Below are 16466 nucleotides of genomic sequence, written 5' to 3' on the forward strand. Positions count from 1 at the left end.
CAAAAATGAGCTCTGTGCATAGGTCTTGCTTACAGGAAGTCCCAAATTGTCAAAATGCCAACAGCTGCTCACATAGCTCTTAGACCTCCTCACTGCTGAGAGCTTCTTTCCTATGCAATGACTTGAAAATTGCAGGAAACATCATGCCTAAGCACGTACTTCTTGTGACTGCTTCAAATCGAAATCAAGAATAGCCACAGGTCAGTAATAAACTTGGTTGTGCTGCATGCCAAACTAGCATTTACCAAACTATCCAATGCCAGAAGGGAACTGCACAGTTATCCACGTTATGCCTACACTTGTGCGCAAAACCTTGGAGAGTCCCGAAGAGAGTAGCTCTGACCCAACCAAGCACTGCGCTTGTTCACCCTTTGCATCTTCACTTTTTTACCATAAACGCATCTTTGCTACTTTCTCATTTTCAACTCTTTCTACATTTTCATACAACTATGATGCCTCCTTTTTTCTTTCTTTTTCAGTTATAATTACAAACAACATTATTGCTACTTTACAAGCAAAGGGAAGCATAAATCAAAACAGGAATTGAATTAAAAGAACAAGTAGTACTATCCCCTGCCTGGCCAAATTGCACTGATATTAATTAAATTCTCTGCATTTGAGCTAGTGCTTTATGCTTCTTTGAATTTATCTTCTCCAGCTCATTTGTTGTTAACTGACTGTGCAACATGCCAACCATCATTTCACTGCAGCACTGATTATCTTTTATCAGCTACCATTAAAGGACTGGTAGGCAGCACATAAGAAGTGTCTTGATATTTAATTCATCAGTAGTTGTTCCACTTTTGTTTTAAATAGTACCCTCTTACAATCTATCATATAGCTTCCTGTTTCACTCACTGTAATTACCATTCATTAAAATACATTACTAGGGTGGGTTTTTTTTGTTAACATGACAGCCTTGTGATTATATAGCACTGTTGTGATCCATGCCCTTATTATTTATTCCATAGTCTCAAACTCAGCTTTATTACAAGAAACAAGCAGCTTTAAATGTCAGTAATTTGTAAGGTGAACAAAGTATCAGATCCATCAAATAGAATATACTGAAAACAAATACTGATATTTAGGTATGTTAACTAAATTCCAGCAAGTAGTTATAATGGAGAGAAGAGGGAAGAAGGGCAAGGAAGGACTGCGGTGACCCTGAGTAATTTCCTTCAGAAAAGGCTACAAAGTTTCTATTCAAAAACCAACCAACCATCACACACATTGGTCATCCTAGATTTTTTTTCTGGACTGGTGACTTTCCACCACACTACTTTGAAACACATACCTAAAAACAAAGAACACAGATATAATTTAATAATCCTTCTCAAAAGTATCCATCTCAAACAACACTCCAAAGTCCTCCACCCCAGTCTGCTGAATTTGGATGGCATTCTTCTTTCTTCCACTATTCTCTTCAATATGTCTGGTTTGCTTCCTTTCCTTACTGACTGACCTACACTTATTACCTTACACTGGTGTGACTGTTCTTTTAAGTTGATTTGAATTCTTCCTGAGCATCTCAGAAGGTAGTGTTTTAACTGAGTTGTGTTTAATATAGTAAAAAGGAATACCCTCAACTGTAACTAGAGTTCTAAATGGGCTGCCAAGAGTCATGCAATCTTTTTTCCATAAAGATCCTCCACACTCCTGTTTTCTGATGCCTTGTCAGCAGCTCATTTAAAGTAGGCCTCTTTGCATCAAGGATTAAATATCATCTACGCTGATGTCTTCTGGCACTCGAGAGGAACATACAATTCTATAGTGCAATTTGCTTGATTTACTTGAGCAGAGAAACAAAGTAAGTTAGACAAATTGCAACCCAGAAGAACGTGGTTCTTGCCAGTGAACACACCGTTCGTCTAGGTGATTCTCTTTAATGTAGGCAATTGCATGGTACTACAGATCTGCAGGTGTCTAAAAAGTGATGAAATTGAATCCCACCCCTGCTTTCTCTGGGTTAAGAAGGTAAAAATCTTTGTTTTTCAGGAGGTTCTCTAGATTCCCTTTTTTGCATGGAACAGGACTAATAACAGCTGCTCGATTCTATATGCTTAGTCTGTGACTTAACAGTTTTCATAAAAATCAACCCAATGTCTTAAGTTTTGGACACATTCACTGAAAAACAAAACTTGAAATGTTTGAGAGCTTTTTTTAAACTGAAGTGGGAAAGAATCCAAAGAAAAACAGGGAACTGGGAAGGGCGGAAAATAGAAGAGGCAAAGAAAATCTAAATTGAATGAAACAAAACATACCACCACCACAAAACACAACAGCCAACCAAAATAAAACCAAATCACCAGAGAGCATCATCACTATCTGCTAACTTTAACTTTAGAATTAATGAAGAGCTTGACATTCTTTTTAAAGAACAGCAAGCTGAAAAATCTGATCTGAATTCCTTTATGTAGTCCAGCCTGGCTCAACATATAGCTTCACCATGCAAACAAAACCTTATTTCCAGACTGAGACTTGAAGATCAACTTCATGGATTTGAAGAAGTAAAAATTAAGTATTTCAATGAAGTTGAAATATTATGAAATGTGTAATTGTAAAAAACAATTAACATTATTAACATATTTTGTCAAATAAGGGTCACAGCATGCTTTTAAATTGTAATATGAAAGAGAAAAATTTTAAATAGTTCATTTCCAGCTTCTTTAATCCAACTGAAGCCACTGCTGTGAAATACCTCTGTTTGAAAGACACTGCCTTGTTTCTCCTGCTCGGAGAGCACCATCGTATTTGTTAAACCCAGTTCTACACAGTCTACTGAGATATTCCATTTCCTCAAAGTCTTTATAACTAGTCTAGTCCATGTCAAATCATTAAAGACAAGCATGTTTTACCCAAAATAACAGTTGCAATGTCCTTCTCCAGATCTTTGTCACACTTGCTGTGCTCTACCCACTCAACAGCAGAAAGTTTTCTTCCTTATGTTGGACCCCTAAAAAAACCCGAGTGTTTATTATTTTTCAATTGCAGTTCTATCACTGTTTATGACAAATGTGTGTTTTTCTAAATCATAAAATATACTGAAAATGACGGGAAATATTCTAAAACTAAAGAACTAGTGGCAACTTCTTGACCCTGAAATAAACAGGATATTACTTGTTTACAGATCTGAAAGACCAAGAATGTTTTCAGGTTTAGAATGCAATTTACAGAAAGTTTCATTACTGTTTATTAGATTAACATTTTTTAAAAGTAGTTAATATATCAATTGCCAAGTAGTTTGACAAACTGCAACAAAGCTGGGAAATAATTTTGCCATTATTCAATTTCTTTGTAGTATTACATCTAGCTGCCCCTATGTAAATGTTTTACACTCACTTAAGAGCATCTAATTTAGTGGCAGTGATGGAACAAAAGCTAGGAATTGGGCCTACTGAAATTAGGGAACATTACCGAAAATAAGAAGAGCACAAACCAGAATAGCTCAACAGGCCTCAGTCAAAAACATACCTTAATACAAATTAAAGACATTATCAGTAACACTACATTAGCATGCTTATTGAGGTGTACAGAGATGAGAACTACAATAAAGAAAGAAGAAATATATGGAGAACTGTAGTGAATTACTGAAAGCATAAGGCAACTGATGAAATTTGGACAGTATGGAACCTATCCTACCTACTGTATTACAACAGTAAGTTTATAAATAAAGTTCATAACACTGAGAATTCTGTACAAATGAAAAGAGACTGCTTTAGAGAAAAAAATCAAATCTCTTTGAAATGAAATTACTCTAAATTAACCTTAATTAGGTTAAATTACACTTGATGTAATTCCTTTTTCCCCAAACTCTTGATATTAACTTCTGTGTTTTACCGAATTACACACACTGTGCTTTGCATATGAATGCCTTTGTATGATGAGCTGTCTGCATTAATTTAAAATTAATTTAATCAGGTTAATACTGTCTGTTTTGACAATTATAAAAAAGTTTCTGAAAGACAGCAAAGAGAGATGAAAAATGACACACTAAAATATGTTCTTATACTGGCATCTACAATTTTTTTTATAGAATAGGGCCTAGTGTTCAGACTCTGCATTTAAGGCATACTAAAAGAATATGAAAAAAAATTCTTGCTCTTAAGGTCATAAAGCAACATTACAGCTCATAAAGAGCATTTTTTTCTTTGGCTGAACTGTTGGTTGAGGGCTTTGAACAAGAGCTTTCTTTCTGAATGAACTAGATCACATGAATCACAGACATATGATTTTGAACAAAATACAAAGTTACCCCAGATTACTTTTCTGTCCAGAGCAAAAATTATGGCTAACAAACTTATACAATCTTGATGACTTCAATAGAGCTGACCAATATGACCATCAAATTATGGACAAATTTTATTTCTATAATCTGCTCAAGAATCTTTATCCTGGGAGTACAAGCAACAAATCTTGGAGGAAAAAAAAAAAAAAAAAGCATTCATATGAGATTCCCAATCAAGTTTAGTAGACTAAGGAAAGCCAGATTCTTCCAGAAGCTTAGCATTGATCAAAAATTTTTTTTTTTTTACCAAATACTGATGTTAATTATGAACCTAAAATGCCAAGACTCAGTGCCTGCTAAGCAGAAAATAATTAATTTGGCCTTTGCTTGTGGTTGTTCAAATGTTGCAGGGTACAAATCAGAACTGATATTCATGCTGTTTTGAATTTGCATAAGCAGTTCACATTTTCAAGCTCTCAGAGCCAAACTGGGCATTTTAACTGTTTTGACAGTAATGATTTGAAACAGGCTTCATTAGCTGCTAATCAATGAACTGAATATATTTATGGCAGTATTCTGAAATAGGATATGGACCAGTGGTCTCCTGATCCAGAAGCTTATTAAAAGAACTTAAGAATTTTATCCTTAAAAAGGATAAAGAAAGATAGGATGTGGAAAAAAACAAAGTATCCACATGCACATATAACTCCAGTTATCGGCAGCGCCTCATTCATTTATCCTTAAAGGATTGTTATTCTATATATTCATTATATTTATATAACCCCTCACTTCACTTAATTAGATTTTGAAAGAGTTATTAATATCACAATAAAAGGTATTTGCAGTGGTACATCAGGCTCAACAAACCTGAAAAGCACGTTTTTAGAATTATTATAAAAGACGTCAGTATAAAATCAAGTGCCTGATTACATCTTCTCTTCCCTGCTCTTAAGTAAGGACCAAGATTTACAGGAGCCTCCCTTTGATCTCCCCTTTAGCAAGGGACTGAAGTCTCCAGATCTCACTTTTCAAGCTCACCTAAATACTTGGAGAAATGAAATGATGACAGAGGAATGAATGATACCTCTTTTACCCAATTGCCACTGGCATGAGTTAGGACCACAGGAAGAATCTACAGCTTCATGAAACTATCTGGTATAATGGTTGAAATAAAGTGACATTAATGAACTCCTTGAAAAGAATTATAACTAGAGGCAAAAGGCTAATGTTGAGAAAGGAAAATACAGATTGCTGAGTAAACCTCCTAACTGTGATGAGCATTCAGCTAGTTTCCTAGGATTACCTACAGAGCACCAATATTGCCCAAATACAGAAAGAATAAAAATAGAAATAAAAACAATACCTGATATTTATTTGATCTCAAAGGTAACCCAAGCAACCTATTATGCACATTTAAAATCTTGGACTTCAATCTGTCAAAATCTTTCAGAGACTGTACCACCTCAATATCTCCCTGGCTGTTGGCTCCCAAAATCCTGCACTCATGGCATCATGACAGGAAACACCCTTACTGAGCCACTTTTCTCTACTGCATAGTATCCGAATTCACCTTCTGTTTCTTAGGTCTGTCATTTCTTACAGCTTCTTCTGGACTGAAAGAAAACTTTACCTGTGGAGCAAGAAAACCTGAGTTTCTGCCCATCTCCATTCTTTTGCATAATGATAGTAATGAAGATTTAGAAATTTGGGGGATTGTTAACATTGGAGAAACAAAGGGCCTCTCTTCTAAGATGCTTGGTTTTCTTCTACTTTGTAAGCACAAAAGGATTTTTCACATTTATGAAGAGCAATTAGCTATCGCAGAAAAGTATGGTAGTTCATCTGCTGTAAAAACAGTGACGATGAATTGGAAGATTTTTGGAACTAAATGCTTTGTTTAACAGTAATGATGCCGTTCTTGGTTGGACTGCATTTAAACTTACTGTAAAATTCAGCTAATCAAAACTTACAATGTTTCTAAAAAGATATTAAGGAAAACCAGTAAAGGTTACATGCATGTATTAGCTTACTAAATGTTATCTCCACAGGCAATACTGCAATGAACGATAATCAATAATCGATTAGCTTCTTATTATTGTGAGCCAAATTAAGAAAACATCCAGTGGAGTTGAACCTAGTGTTCTAGTAAAATAAGTGTCCTCCTATTGAACTTTTAATCTAATTTTTAGTCATTACAGTAGTGTATTTCATTCAGACCAGACTGTGGAGGAAGTTGGCTGAAGAAGTCCACACTCACTGCTTCTTTACTATGTTAAAGTTACACAACCACAGATGCATCTTATTCCTATAAACAGAAACAGCCATAAAAAATAGAAAAGAAATTACTGTTGACCCAGCAGCTTTCTGTTATTTTCCTTTACAATCTACAGAATAAGGCTATCATTATGGAGTTAGCTTATTTAACTAGGGTAGCATGGGATGGGGCCCAAACCCTCATTATTTCCTTTGTGATTAGTCTTTTCTAGAACTAATTGTTGTGGATTACATCACAACTGAATAGAAAGAAAGCCCCAAGCTGCAGTCACAGGAGCTGACTTCAAACTTAGCAGTCCATTTGGAAAACAAACAAACAAAAAAAAAAAACACCAAAAAACTGCAGTGGGAGCAGATTCTGATGATGGCAAATTCTGGCAGGGGGGAGGAAGAACAGTTTATGCAGAGTAGGACTGGCATGTACCAGAACACTTTTTTTTTTTTTTTTTGTAAAAAGGTCCTGCATGAGGAGAAACATTTTTCTAGGCATTTGTGACAGAAGTTTAAACAAAGTCTCTTAGAAAGACTAGCTGTCTTTGGAGTATTTTAAGTCTGTGGAATATGTTTAAAAGGAATATCTTTAAAATATCTTTCTTATCCTATAAGAAATCCAAACATTATTTTACATTTCAGATTTTAAAGCTGCCATACAGAGCCAAGAGGAAACAGTAGTTACATATATATCTCAGATTTTAAAAGTCTAATGTAATATTATAAAATGTTCTAGAGGATAATTTAGTTCGTTTTAATGAGAAAATTCAAAGGTCATTCCTGGCAGCAGAACACCTAAGTTAGTTCAAGATAACAAATGCAAGGAAAGCACCAGTTCTTACTGTATTTACACTTCGAAGCGTGGACAATCAAGTGTAATGAAAGAAATACAGACTTGCTCTGCAAGAGTTCATTTTTCGTCAGTTTGTAAAATAGCCCAGTTTCATAAACATCCCACGAAAGAAATTTACCATGGTATTAAGGGTAAATATCAAAAAAACAACTGAAGAACATAACCATGTCTCAGCAGAGACATGCAAAACAATGAAGTAAAGGGTAGACAACTGAAGGCTTATTACTTTGAGGGTGAGAGTAGTGGTAAGCAACATATGTCTGAAAGGAAGGAAAGCAGGGTTTGCTAACAGAGAAATTGGACAGTTGGTCATTGTTAGAAATACACAAAGATTTGAGCTGAAAGGAGACATTGATCCACCAGAGAATGCAGAAGCACCTGTTTGTACTTACGCAAGTAAGCTAATCCAGTTGCCAGGGGCCATTCTTGCCTATTAAAGTACTACCAACCACCTGCCCAGCGCAGGGGGAAAAGGACACCAAGCAAAAGCAGGAAGGAGCCGTATGTGGGATGATGGAACTGAACGGAACTGACAGGAAAACTGCAGGTTGCAGACTGGCAAATTACCAGAACTCCTGAAATCCCACAAGGGTTTATATTTGGGAATATATATGATGGAAATGAGAGAATGTAGCCTGTTTTTTACTCTAACAACAACAACAAAAACCACATTGAATAGTGTAATTTTCTGCATTGACTGTAACTATAGCAACTATGATTAAATGTAGGAAAATCATCATCTGTACATCTGTACCCTCAGCAATAATGAAACATCTGTCCATCAAGTCTTCAGATTACAAATTTGTCAGCTCTGAAGACTATTAGATCATGAAAAGACTTTTATCATAAAGAATACCATCATAACCTGGATGTTTCCTCTCCTCCCCCCAAATGGTATCTAAAATTCAGCAGGGTGCTTTTTGAACTAACAGCATTCTCCCTAGTAGAAGTAATGATAATCTGGCAACATTAGTGAAGGTACCTTAAAAATCAGTCACATTTCATGTAAAAATTCTTTTTGATAGAAAAATTACTGTAGTTAAATTAAACAGTAAACACAGAGGCAGAGAAAAGGTCTTGGCAAAGGATCTCTATAGAAGACAGCCAAAACTGGAACATGCCTTTGCTCCTGTAGGACTGTAAATACAAATAGGTGTGCTTACTTACCTATCATGTTCTGAAAGCCTAAAAGGATAGTAAATTGCTGAATGGACAGGAGAAGGAAAGATTACATAGAGCTCACTACTTTACAGAAGAACTCCCCACAGAAATTAAATAAAGAAGTACTTAGCATCCTATTTAAAGGGATTGGCCAGATTTATTTATTTACAACTGAAATAAAATGGTATGACCTTCCTAGATCTTTTCTTCTTGTTTAAATGTTTGAGGATACATGTTTTGTTTTTTCTTTTGTTTGTTTGTTTGTTTCAGTCTTCAACAATATTTTCCATTCTTCCCATGTAGATCTTAGTTGTTGCCACTGTAACCTGACGCATTGTCAAATACAACCCTCAGAGTGCAACATGCTGTAGTGTAAACTCAGCCTATAAAGCTTTAACTCAGACTAGAGAAGAGTTAACCTTCAGTTGCACGCCCTGATTAACACACCAGCATGCAAATGAAATTCCTGCCTCCCATACTAGTGACATACTCAATATGAAAATTTCCACTTGCCATGTATTTTCCCAATCTTCCAACAAGAGAATGAATTCACATATTGACTTGCTGTGTCTGTCACATAAGCCTGCCATACACTACTGATTTGTCATTTTTGCTTATATCTCTCTCTGCACAGGAATATGCTAATTATCTTCATAACAATACATCTCAAATCTAGAGGGAAAAACAAGGCTTGTAGCCAGTATTCAACAGTAAAATAATGAAAGTCTATAATATAAATGCTTCAGAGAAAAGTCTGTACTGTCAGCAGACATGGTAGACTGAACTCTCCTCATTGTTTTTGACAAATTCCTGGTAATCAGAGATGCTAATGTTCACCTACACGCCGAATACTAGAAATTTAGTTAAAAGTGATGCAGTTGAGAAATTGCCAGAAATGAAGTGCTGAAAGCTTACAATTCCAAAACTTCATAATGGTAAAAGAATTTTGCAGTGGAAACCTGAAGCAGTAAAACCCACCCCCAAAATGTCTTCCAGTGTTTCCTGACTTCAAATATACAGCTGTGACCAGGCCCAAGTCCATGCCTTCACATACTTGCGGGGTGGTGCATTATGCTACATGATCATGTACATCTTTTGAAGCTTCTCCTCAAGCAGTACAATTATGCAAGCTGTGCATGTTGCACTGATTTTAATTTAGCATATCTTATGACAGAAGATGGTGAAATCCAGGCAGTCAAATGATCAGAAAACTAAACAGTGACCTGAATATTCTACTAGATGACTTAAATCAGCAGAATGATCTAATGATCTAGTGCGTGGCAACCCTGCCAATGGCAAGTGGGTTGGAACTGGGTGATCTTTAAGAACCCTTCCAATCCGAGCCAGTCTATGATTCTATGAAATACCAAGATACAGAGAAGTCAGAGATACCTATGATTATGAGATGTGTCGTATCATGTCACCAGCTTATCTTTTTTACGTTTGTTTGTTTTCCCCATAGATTGCAATCAAACCTAGAAAAGTTCTTTCAGGATTAAATTACTTTATCTTCTAGAACTTAAAATTTTATTTCCAAGAAAGAATATCACATGCTTATATTGCACTTCAAAGGAGAAAGAATATCTTGTAGCTGCTTATCATAAGCATTCAGTGCTTGGATGGCAGCAGTCTTCTGCAGTTGCTTCCATCAGTTGTGGTTTTTGCCTTTCATACATCTTGTAAACATGACTCAACATCCTGTTTGTGTCAAAAGACGCTCTTTACATCAAATTGCAAGGGGAAGTTGTCATAACAACATGACCTCACAACTCGGTATTTTGTTGTCATCTAGGTGAAACAAGGAAATATTCTTAACATAGAAACAAAAACACTATGTCCTGTTACCTGTGCTTAGGCTAAACATGAGTACTGCTATAAAACATCTGTTACATACTTAGAAGACAAGCTGAAAAAATGTGTGTGTGTACATATGCACATAACTGCCAGGAACTAAAGGGTAAATGATTTTAGCAGAGATACAATGCTTACAGTTACTTTCCTCTAAGGTTTTAGTTCAACTTATTTTGTTTGAAAATGTCCTTTGCTAGATATTCAGAGCTGACAGGAAACCAGCAGCTCACTAGTTTCATGCTCCATGCTAACATTCTCACTTGCTGAAGGCATTTATGAATGTATACCTTATTTATGTAACTGCCATTATTCTGTGAAAACTTGTATCCATCAGACATTGAACTGACTGCATTTTCCTTTGATTTCTGTTTGTTTCAGACTCCGTAAAGCCCTTTTGCTACACTAAAGCATGACTTCTGCTTGCAGGAAGAAATCATTAAGTTATCTTTACAAAGCTACTCACAAGGATATGGAACATCCTTCTAAAAAGGGGCAAAACTTTTCAGTTTTTTACTTTCCAGTAGTTCACATATCCAAAAGCCAGGAAAATGGATGGAAGTTTGTCCCAAATATGTTTGGATAATTGAAAATCCATTTAGCAGAAACAGCAATAGAGACAAATTGGAATGGGACTCCTCTGACCAAATGAAGGGACCTTTGCCTGGATTAGCTTTCCTAAGGTCCCTTCACAGATGGAGAGAAACAGGCACACCAGCTTCCCCTGAGGTAGTCACCAGAAGAAGTCAGAGGTATCACACCAGCAAAGCTCCTTTGTCTCCACAATGGCTACCAAGGGAGCATATATGAGACATCTAAATTAGATACGAATCCTATTCCTGCTGTGCCATTAACTCATTGATTTGGGACAAAGTTCATTGTTGTGTCTCAGTTTGCTATCTTTTTCATTGACAGGTTTGTCTCTGCCTATTAAGGAGGAACACTAGAAGACATGGCTGCAGTATTGCTAAAGCACACTGACCTATAAATCAACTTTTGTACTCTTATAGCAGTGACAAATAACCCTCCTCCCCAAAAAAGCTCTGTACTTTGCATTCTGTACTGTTAAAAAAATAGCAAAAATAAAAAAGCAGAAAATATTGTGATTCCTTTTCAAAACATTAGGAATTAGAACCAAGCATTGTTCTGTAGCCTGCTTTTCTTTATTTCTGGGAGTCAGTGCCTTCCCAAATATAGCATGGCACCCTTCAAAAAGGCTCCAATCTTCTGCAGATGACAGTCAACAAAAGGGTCAGAGAAATCCCAGCCATCCACATGCACACAGTTTTTCAAAATCAAAGAGTGACTAGTTTTTAGAAATGTTCTCAGTACAATTACTATACGAAGGTTTCCAGTGTTAATTTTTTTTTTTTCCCCCAAAGATTCTGGACAGGTTTGTTTCTTCTCTGACTGTCTGGCAGTGGGACCTGTATATTCCCAGGGTAAATGGCCTGAAAGAATCTTTTCTGCGAAAGGAAGAACCTGGAGCTAGCTCTCCAGGATTCGCATTCAGGGTTGTGAAGACTTGTTTGAAACTCTTCTTTGCTTCCTTGTTAGTAAAAACAGAATTAGCGCTATTTGTTTCACATTACAGGCTACACTTAAAGATTGCATCTGTAGCACAGGGCACTAGCAACATGCTAAGTATTACCCTTACCAGGTAAGAAAAGTAACAGATGATTTTGCCTAAAAATGTATCAGGGTTACTCACAGTAAAAGAGTAACCCTGGAATTAGGAGCATCACCTTGATTCTTTTTTCTTCCAATGTTACAGTTACTAAAGTACAGGTCAGGCTGAAAATGTGTATCTTTTTTTATTTTTAAAGATTCAAACATTATTTATGCTGGTGAGTAAAACTCGACTTTTACTTCCCCCCTCCCGTGCTTCTGTTTATGTTAACAAATGCATAACAAAACATTATCACTCTTATTTATAAACAACTCATATTGCTATTAAAATTACTGTTTTTTTTTTTAATGAAAAATTCCAATACAAATATAAAGAGATGAACTGATGTGTCTAGCGCTATGCATAAAATTAGGAGTGGCACAAGAAAATAAGTCAATTAGTGGGACAAGAAAATAAATCAAAAGAAGAGTATCTCTCATAGAAACTCTGGCCTCTGTGTAACAACAACAGTATGTCCCATTTAGTCTTTCTAAATCACTGACATTTCCTCCAAGTTGGACTGTAACAGAAGAGCCAGCAGTCTGCCTTACATATTCTTATTTGGATAGATGTGTGGTCTTCTCTGCTAAGTTTACCTATCAGATTCCAAATTTGGGACATAAACCAATGTAAAAATGAAATTTCTTATCACATTTTGTGTCATTTGAAACCTGGTGTCACTGGCAGCTAGATTTAGCTGCTCATTCCCCATAAATAAGTTAAAATTCTGAGAATGTTTGCATATAAGGAGCACTCATCTTGTTTTAAAGCTAATAAAAACAAACAAACAAAAAAACGCTACATCAAAGCCACAAAGATGAGGGATAGCTAGATTTTATATGATATGTGTTCATTCTTAAAAGCTGGCAAAGGACATTGCAGTTACAACCAGCACAACCTATCCAACATTCTCATGTCAAAAATCAGGCAGAAATAATAACAAATTTAACAGTACTCTATTTAAAAATAATAATAATAGACAAAATAATTACATTCCATGACCCTGCCATAAGCAGAAACAATTTAGTCTCATAGCTAATGACTTCAATTATAGCTTCAATTATACTGTTCTACTTCCTTCCTCAATTTTTGAGGCTGAAGTCAGACATATTGGAGGACAAGAGGAAAGGTACAGCTGTGATTCAGAAGTGGAAGCCAACAGAAAGCTCGAATTTGCTTTTTAAAGAATGTACAAGCTAAGATTTGTGAAAAATGGACAATGTCCTTTCAAACATTCTGCTAGCAGGCACAGATAAAGTACAAATTTGCATTGAAGCCGTTCTTCCATCAGCTTTTAACTACCAAGAGCAGGAATTTAGGATGTAGCATTAACTAATACCACAGAGAAAACTCCAAGTTTAGTGAAAAAAAAAGAAAAAAAAAGAAAAAAAGTGGCCAAAGATTGATTGGAGTAAGTGAGAAACCAGCATAAAATACCAGAGAATGATGGCCTACTGTCTACTAATAGTTTTATACTAGTAGCATACATTAGCACTTTATATAATACATATGTTATCCAGTCTACATATATGCTCAGAATGCACTTCTCTGTTACAGTAACTGCTAGCAGCATCTTCTCTGCTTTTAAATTAGAGATATGAGACTGGGTGGCTGGCTGTAAAAATGCCCTGTGCTGTTATGATTCCTTCCTTTGTGTCACCTCACCATCTGTTTTTGGAACAGATGCACCGCTGTATGGTGCTCTCATGAATATCAGCTGACTGCTTGACCTTACTTCAGTGTTGTGCTAGAATAACAAGTGGCTACGCATGCTATACTTTTTGCCAACAGCCAAAAAAGACTCATTACAGCTTTTATTTGAATGATATTCTACAGATTTTCACTGAATCATTTCCATTATTGGACTTTGATGTCATTCTTTTAAAAAGCCAAGGCATTAATGCTGTGGACCAGAGTTCCCCATGAAGACTCCGGACCACACAGTTCTTCTGGCCAGATGTCCCAGACTCCACTAACCACAGACTTATTAGGGTTGGAAAAGACCTCCGGTACCATCTGGCCCAACCATCACCCTACTACCAACGTCACCCACTAAACCATGTCCCTAAGCACCACATCCAACCGTTCTTTGAACACCCCCAGGGAGGGTGACTCCACCACCTCCCTGGCAACCTGTCCCAGTGCCCGATCAGTCACACAGACTTCAGTAGGAAGCTTCTGTCTACTGAATGCAGAAGCAGGACAGACAGTCTTCAACAGCATTTTACGTTACATAATAACAAACTATCCAGAAAATAACAAGTCTGCATGTAGGAGTATGTGACATTGAGGACTGATGCAATTTGACACACTCATGGGTACCACCCTGTCACATGTATGACTGCTTTAATGTATTGAATAGCAGCTATCAATATTTCAATATTTTATCATTTATACATTTTTCCATCGAAGAGAAAACCAGATCTTTGCTTAAGTGAAAAAATTGAATTAGAATGATTAAACATTTTCTAGAAGAAGATGACAATTTTAAAGACTTTCTGCTATTGAAACTTAAACATTATTTTCTGTTCACCCATCCAAATGTGAACAGATGAAGGCGATAGCTCTGAAATAGAGCCCTGTTTACTTGACTTTGTTCTCTCAGGAACAATAGTTCCTGTTACACAACAATCCTGCTGCACAGAAATAATTTAATCTAATACAGTGTAATTGGAGGCCTCTGTTCACCCTAGATACTGGTCAGCAGCAAAAGAGTACAAACACAAAATGATACAAGCCTTTCATTGCTGAAGGGCAATTATGACAGTGCAGGGTTAAGAACTGAATTGAAAGAGATACCTCTTTCAACCATCTTCTCCAAAATTACTTCCTATAATGGCTTTGTCCAGTAACACAGGAAAATGGAGTAAACAGATGATCGTAGCAATAATGAATGGATTACTCACAGACTTTTCCAAATATCTTCTGTGCTGTACCTGAATAGTTACTTACAAATGGTCGAAGCTGGTATCATGTTACGTCCCTGCCCATGGCAGGGGGGTAGGAACTAGATAATTTTAAGGTCCCTTCCAACCCAAACCATTCTGTGATTCTATGATACAATATGATGTGCCCCAAAGAAGCTGAAGGAACTGAAGATGCTTAGCAGCTTAGAGATCAGGGGTACTGTCTTTGCTCTGGTCACAGAATATCCAAGATTAGGCAGGAGGCCTCATCTGCACACTGCAGATCAGTATCAGTCAGCTTTCCTTTCTACAGTGTATTAGAGTCTACTCATAGTAAGTTATTGGCAGAATAAAATGCTACATGCTACAAAACGGTTATTTTTGTTGGCCTTGTTTCTGAACAAAATTATGCTCAGTACCAAGTAAATTCCAAAATCCACATATTTTAGAATGAAGCAGAATTCATGATGCAAAAAGAGCAGGATATGAATTCTGATTAGTTACAGTAACACAGGGAAGCTTTTTTCCCCCCATCCATAGCAACTCCACACTCCCACCCCCAAAAATAATGTCTGCAGACACACTTCACAGTAGCTTTACAGTTTCCAAAGACAAGGTTTGCTCTGGTTCTAAGCAACCTGGCACCAAGTGTCCTCTGCTATTGTACTTGGAGTGAGAAGCATACCAAGGTATAGGACAAGAGTGAGCTTATGGCCCCATTCCTAATGGCCATTAACTCCAGCACAGTGCTCTGAACCTCATGGTTATTAGTGCAGCAGATGGTTGAGATTTTTGACACCTGTCCCAGCAGTTTTGTTTTTGCTACAGCTTGCAGAAATTCACACACAAAAGACATTTGTCAAAAGCTAATTGACAAAAGCCAAGTTGGGTGAAATTGTATTTGCCAAGAATAAATTTATTGCTAACAATAGGCAGGTCTGAGTAAGGAAATATTTCTCTCTGATGTCGATAATCACTTCTCCCTGGATATACTAAAAGGCAAAACTAAGAAATACACTCCAGACCACTAACAGTCTATTATCTTGGATAAATGAAAAGAAAACAATGGGTGGCTTACAGCATATTACTTTGTGCTCGAACTAGGTATGTAAGATTACACACGGGTAATGGTTACCGACAGTATTCTCAGGTGGGTGCATTTATCACAGCTTTGTTTCTCAGTTTCTGCTTCTGATATGTAGAAAATGTCATTGGATTCAATTTTATAATCCTGTGATTTTAGTACTGTATGTAGAAATTAAGAAAAGAAACGAGTTAAAGCACACTCTAAACTGTTCAGGGGTACTGTAACAGTAACTCAGTTTTATCTTGAACTTCATGTTAAAAAGAGCTAGTTATAGCACACAAGCATTCCAAACTACATTAACCACGTTTTTTTTTTTTTTTAATATTCCCTTTACAATATCAATAGTAATTACTGTAATTACTTCAGGATTAAGGATACTTACACACTGAAGACTGTACTAAGAAAAACACATTGGTAATTAGGTAGGGGCAAGAGCTCAACCTCAAGAAGAC

General features: G+C 36.5%; 1 protein-coding gene across 14 annotated transcripts in view; it reads right to left on the minus strand.

The window, feature by feature from the left end:
• Positions 1-16466, minus strand: part of LOC310898756 (bifunctional heparan sulfate N-deacetylase/N-sulfotransferase 3) — a 382477-nt gene that overhangs the window by 299538 nt on the left and 66473 nt on the right. The window lies entirely within an intron of this gene.

This window comes from Anser anser (assembly GCF_964211835.1).
Source record: "Anser anser genome assembly, chromosome: 4".
NCBI lineage: Eukaryota > Metazoa > Chordata > Aves > Anseriformes > Anatidae > Anser > Anser anser.